The sequence below is a fragment of the Neovison vison genome, chromosome 13 (assembly GCF_020171115.1).
Source record: "Neovison vison isolate M4711 chromosome 13, ASM_NN_V1, whole genome shotgun sequence".
Classification (NCBI taxonomy): domain Eukaryota; kingdom Metazoa; phylum Chordata; class Mammalia; order Carnivora; family Mustelidae; genus Neogale; species Neogale vison.
The window spans coordinates 32543570-32550223 of record NC_058103.1 but is presented as its reverse complement, the minus strand read 5'-3'; positions in this window follow the sequence as shown (position 1 = coordinate 32550223).

Sequence of the window (6654 nt, the reverse complement as noted above, 5' to 3'; positions counted from 1 at the left end):
GGGGATTCCAGGGATGGTTCTCAACAAAGCTCTGAAGGTCGTCAATGGTCTTCCTTGTTTTTAGGCCCCAGCCCTTTCTCCCCAGGTTACTACCTTCTCTGGCTGTCCCCAGCACTGAGCTCCACGGCCCTGCCCTGTGGAGCCCACTTTCCTCAGGGAGCTCCCCAAACTCCAGCCCTTCATTGGCTTCCCCCAAACCTACCAATCCTCTTAAGCTCTGCTCCCCTCTCAGGGGCAGCCACCTAACTACACGGGGCCTCAGTGGATGCTTAGAAGTATCCAGCGCCATGCTAAGTGATGCGTGGAGATCACACGGGATGGAATCCTCACCTTCAAGGGAGTTAAAGAAATAAACATGTTACCTGGAGAAAGATAGTCATTCAAGGCCTTGGCAGCCATGAGTGGAGCTCTATGTTCTATTCATGGAGATCTGTATAGTTCTGTGCAGCTCAGACGTGGGGCCCAGTCCTTCATGGAAGATGGATTTCATCTGGGCAGAGGACGGGTAGGCCTTGCTACCCTAACACATTCCAGAGAGATGAAACTCTATCCTGTTTGTGAGAGACCTCCAGGGCTGAAGTTTTCACGGCAGCCCAATAACCAGCAGGCTGTTTTCCTTTCGGGCCCTACCAGATACGGCTGTCTACTGCAGGCTAAGCTCCCCGCTTGGCTCCAGGAGATGGACAACAGCTGCTCACCAGCCCCAGGGCCATCGCCCTTAGTGGCCAAGAAGACTGGCGGTCAAGGAGCGCCAATGTTGCTGAGCTGAGGAAACCAGCCCACGTGGGCCTTTCGGGAAAAGGCTGAGGGAACAGTCATCTGATACCTGCCTCCGGTTTCTGTGACTGACAGACACTTAATTAACCGCTATCCCAATGAGAGGGTGGGAGGTGTTTGGGCTTCTGCTGGAGACAAGAGAATCCCAAGTGTTCTGGGTGAGGGAGGATGGTTAGGAATGAAAACATGGCCCAGTCGTAGGAGGAGATGGCAGCCCCGCGATCCCAGAGCCATTAAATTTAAGCCTCCACAGTAAGGACGCTGCAAATGAGTTTGGTTCTTGTCGTGGCCAGGGTCGTGGACCTACCCAGAGCCACCGAAAGCCAGGCCAGGGGCAAGCAAAGGAGCAGGGAGGGTGCCCCTCCCCCCTGCTGGGCAGCAGCTGGCTGCTCACTGCCCCAAGGCCCAGAACCGGGCTTCCGAAGAGAAACACAGAAAGAGCCAAGTGGGAAAGGATGTCATCTTCCTGTCCTTTCCTAGCCCTTCACGCCAGCCTGTCACAGGCCATTGTTTACTGAGCACATACCACATGCCCCTCACGGTGTAGAGACCTCATCTGACCCTCCCCTAACTCACGGCAACTGGACACGTAGCCCCCACTGCAGACGTGAGCAAACCTCAGGAGGCTGGTGCTTTTCCCAGAATCACACAGCAAGAAGTGGCCCCAAAGCCCCGACATGGACCTCCTGCCCGGTCGCTCCCACAGGACCTCACCTAATGCACCCGAGCTCTCTGTGAGGGCATTCACTCTTGGGCTCTGCACTGATGAGGATATTGAGGCTCCAAGAGGTCAAGTGCCTTCCCTAAGGTTACACAAGGAGCAAGAGACCAAAGTCAGGACCAAACTCCTGGCTTTCCGGCTTCTGAGCCCACTTGTGGTTTTTGTTTGTTTGTTTGTTTTGTTTTTGAAAAATTTCATTTATTTGAGAGAGAGTGAGATAGCAAAAGAAAGCAGGAGCAGGAAGTGGGGAAGAGGGAGAGGCAGGATCCCCCCTGGGCAGGGGCTAGATTCCCTAACCCTATCCAGGACCCCGGGATCATGACCTGAGCCAAAGGCAGACTCTGACTTGACTGAGCCACCCAGGCACCCCCCGGAGCCCACTCTTGTAATCACCGATTCTTTTTTTTTTAAAGATTTTATTTATTTATTTTTCAGAGAGAGAGGAGCGAGAGCGAGCACAGGCAGACAGAATGGCAGGCAGAGGCAGGTTCCCTGCCAAGCAAGGAGCCCGACGTGGGACTCGATCCCAGGACGCTGGGATCATGACCTGAGCCGAAGGCAGCTGCTCAACCAACTGAGCCACCCAAGCATCCCGTAATCACCGATTCTTATGGCCTCCCTTCCCATCCCCCACATAAGGAGCAGAAAGACAGCCTATTTCTTCCAAAAAGAGTCACCTTCCCTGAGAGTAATGTGATCTGGAACACGAAAATGCACTTGGGGGAAACACACACACCCTGGCAGGCGTCACGGGACAGTGCTGCCGCCGACACAGGTGCGAGCTCGGGTAGCACAGACACCAGGCAGCCCCGCGCCCCACACGATTAAGTGGACTGGGCATTTCATCTGCTCCCCTAATTTTAAAAATAGATCCCTTTTTAATGTCACGTGAGCATAGAGCACGGAGTGGGCGATCACCACACTTCTTTAGTGCTTATTAAGTGTTCACTGTTACTGGGTGGGGAGAAAGGCAGCCTCTTGGTAAAACATAAGGGCACGCACGTACTAGGAGGCTATGTCCCAAGACACCAGCAAGCTGTCGCACAGACAGTGTGCTATAAGAGAAAACTCACCTCCGACAAAAGGAGGGCAGGGAGCTGCAGGAGCACACTCCGGCCTGCAGGGAAGGGAGGAGGCCATGCCTGCTGGGGCCTGGCAGGGGCCCGACGGGGAAGTTTGGGGAGGGCCTCATCTTCCAACTTGCCTCCCTCGCGTGACCTCCATACTCTCTCTGGAACTGTCTCTTCAACCCAGGAAGGTCCACCGGACTCAGCTGAGACCAAGTCATACAAGAGGGAGCCAAAGAGGGAGAAACAGATCTGGGACAAGGGGCCAGCTCCGATCCCAATCTCCCCAGCCCACAAGGGACTTGCAAGTGGCTTTGTTTCCTGAGCTCCACACTCCCTCTCCCTGCGTGGCACCAGCACTCCCGCAGGATGTGAGTGGGGACAAGCTATCGAGTCAGGCTCCCAGCTTGGCTTCGAGGTCCCATAGAGACAGGTCCTGTAGGTGTTTCAGCCCTGGGCCCAAGCAGTGGAGGCAGAGAGGGGGCACTGGGGGAAGGACTGCTGGAACAGAGGAAAGCAAGCTCTGGCCAGGGCCCTCCTCTGTCCTGCACCTTGTTAAACAAGATAGGGAAGAACTCGGGCCTCCCCTCACCGGCAGGTCTCTTCTGCAAGTCTGAACAAGGGTCCTTCATCCCTCTTAGGTGCACCGCATTTCTCACTCTATGATTCCTTTTCTCATTTATTTAATTTTCATAAGTAATCTCTACACCCAATGTGGGGCTTGAACTCACGACTCCAAGACCAAGAGCTGCACACTCCTCCGACCGAGCCAGCTGAGCACGTCTCTAAGACTTTTATCGCCTGTATTGTCCTTGAATTTTCTGTGCATGTCAGTGTTGTGTCTTGGAGAGAAGGGCTAGGTTGTAGCCATAGCGGGATTCCCCGTGATACCCCCAGGCACATAGTAGGCCCCAGCAATAACTCAGGGAGCTCCTGGACGGGGCAAGTTAGGCCCCACCTGTGTTCCCTGCCCTTCCCCCACTCCACCACCCCGGCACCTTCTTTCCCGGTTTCTCTGTCTTTCCTGCGCTCGTGTCCACCCCTGTGTGGACCTTCCTTGCCTAGCACAGTGCCTGGCATACAACTGCTGTGAGGATTCGCTCACTTACCATTTATTCCATCCCTTCCATCCATTCATGTCTCAGGTACTCGGTACACATTTCTTTGACTTTTAAACCATAACTCTGTTAGATGCCCTAAGTTGGGTATTCTCCCATTTCGTGGAAGGAACAACTGAAGTTCAGAGAAGTTAGCCAGGGGCACCTGGCTTGTAAGAGGCAGAGACGAGATTCAAACCCAGGCTTGCCTGGTACGCAGAGCCCCACTCCTTCACTGAGGCCCATGGCCTCCTCAGCCTCTGATGTCAGCCGCTCCAGGCCTGTGGGCCTCGGAGGCATGTCACCCCAGTGGGGCTGATGATTTCTCCCAGGACCCAGGGAGAGGTCTCAGGAAGCTCAAGCCTGGAGCTTTCCATCACTGGTGCTGGGAGTATGGGAAGCGGGTGTTTTTCTTCCTTGTGGCCAGCCTGGCTGATTCCTACAATGGATCCGCCCTGGAGAATGACCGGAAGAAGTGGCATCCGGCTGGCTCAGGGAGGAGCCGGCCTCTTCCCGCCCTACAGAGAAGGGATTTTTTTGCTCCAAAGCAACAGTTGCAGCTGCCTTGGAGGTGCCCTTGGACAGGGAGGACAGGAGGGTTTGGGTGCAGAGGGCTGGATTCTGCCCCCTGCCTGCTCGGGGGTTGGGCCAGCTTTGGGACCCACCACCTGAAAAGTTGATGGGCCTTTCTTTACGCTTTCTGACACTTGACCTAGAAGCTCCCAGGGAAAATGACCCTGGGCCCAAGACATCTCCTGGATGGGGGGCCACGGGAGCTGATCAGTGAGGGTCACTGAGCATCTCCTAGATCCCAGGGATTGTCCAAGAGGGACTCCCGCCTTTGCCACGTACCAGCTGTGTGACCTTGGGAAAGGTACTCCATTGTGCCGAGACTATTTCCCCATCTAAAAACGGGAGGAAAACAATCCTTATCTCAGTGGGTTGCTGGAACACTAATAAGAAAATATAAGCAAGGGCCTTAGAACAATGCTTGGCACATACTGAGTGGTCAGAAAGCATTTAAGAGCTGTGTTCAACAGCATGTGACAGACACCAAAGACATTGCCACCGGCTGCAATGTGACATCTGTCCGTTGCTTCCGAACTGTGCATGAGAAAACGGACACTGAGAGCTGGAATGAAGCTGAGACTTGAATCCGAGGGTCTCATTCCCCATGCCCCCCCTTCCACTCTCCAGAGAGCCCCTGACTCCATCGTCTTCACAGAGGCAGGAGTCCCTCCTGACCCTCAGGAACCAGAACTAGAAAGTGATGGGTTGAGGTTACTTAGTACACTCACTTCTCATAGAATTTATTTCATTACTTACGGTTGTCTCGTTTGTTATTTAATAATGGCTGTGTTTAACAGTTGACTCATAGAATTCCTGGAAATTTACCCGTCAGTCCTTTTGAACCAATACTATCCGTGCCCATTACGTCTCAGGGCTGTGGGAAGAGTAAAGGAGGTAACGTCAGCGTCAGGCAACAGTGTGCTGGGACCAGCTGTGGGATCCCGGGCAAGTGTCTTAACCACCGTGGGCTTCGGATTTTCCCCACCCATTAAATGAGGCTGTTGTGACAAAGCATATGAGAAAACAGATTTAAAGAACCAGGGCAGGACCGAGGAGAGGGGAGGAGTGTACGGTACAAAATTCCACAAGGCGCTCTCGCTCTCTCGCTCTCTCGCTCTCTCAGGGTTGTGCTAATGCAAGGCTGGCACCAGGTGCGCCCTTAAGTTTTATGTCCTAGGCGCCTTGCTCGCCTCTCCCTCGTCCCAACCCTACTCTTGCACATAGCAGGTACTCGCTCTTACTACTACAAAAGCTTCAAAGTGGACTCAAAGAGTCATCCAACAACACATGAGAAACACAAGAACTCAGTACATCGTCCTGGGGCATATGGTAGACATCCAACACGCCTTTCGGATAATGAGGGTGGTATTTCAGCAGGCCCATGGCCTGCTGAGGAGACTGAGCTGTCTCTAGAAGGTCCAGGGCTATCTCTGGAAACAGTTGCTGCAAGCAAGAATTTCTTTGCCTTAATTAGAATGATAAAAACATGCTCTTCTTCAAAGTATACTTCTTCCTGCCTAGGTAGATACATGTGGTAGTGTTATTCTCCCCCCAACACTTTTCCAGTAAAGTTGACATCAAGTGGAAGACAGGCCTATTGACTCATGGTCTACCAAGGTCTTTGACACCCCACTGTGTACCAACTACCTAGAGCCGGTGATGGGATGAGGGAAGGTACTGAGACACTGGCCATACCCATCAGGAGAAGGAAAGGCAGTGTGGGCGGGAAGCAATGAGAAGAGTGTGTTTGCAAGAGTGTGGGGAAGGGGAACTGAGGTTTGTTGAGGGTCTCCATAGAAACAGAATCAATAGGATACATGGAGACACATAGAAAGGGATTGATTATCAGGGATTGGCTCACAGGATTATGGAGTCTGAGAAGTCCCACCATCTGTCACCTGCAAGCATAAGGCCAGGAAAGTCAGTATAGTTCTAGTCCAAACCCAAAGGTCTGAACCAGGGGAGCCTATAGCATAAGTTCTGGTCCCAGTCGGAGTCCAAAGGCCTGAGGACAGGGGAGCCAATAGTGTAAATCCCAGCGCTAGTCTAAAGGCCTGAGAGCAGGAGCACCAATGTCTAAGGGCAAGAGAAGATGGCCAGTCCATCTCAAAGAGCAAATTCTCCCTTCCTCCATCTTTTGTTCTGTTCAGGCCGTCACTGAATATCATGATGGGCACCAGCTCTGTGGAGGGCACTCTTCTTTCCTGGGTCTACCAATTCAAATATGAATCTCTTCGAGAAACACCTGCACAGACACACTCAGAAATCATGTTTTCCCAGCTCTGTGAGCATCTCTTAGCCCAGTCAAGCTGACACATAAAATTAATCCCCACAGAGGTGATGCCATAAAAAGGTGACTGGAACATTCCTAAAGTGTGTTACATCTGAAGGAAGACTACTAACTAAGCTCTACTCTGAAGCC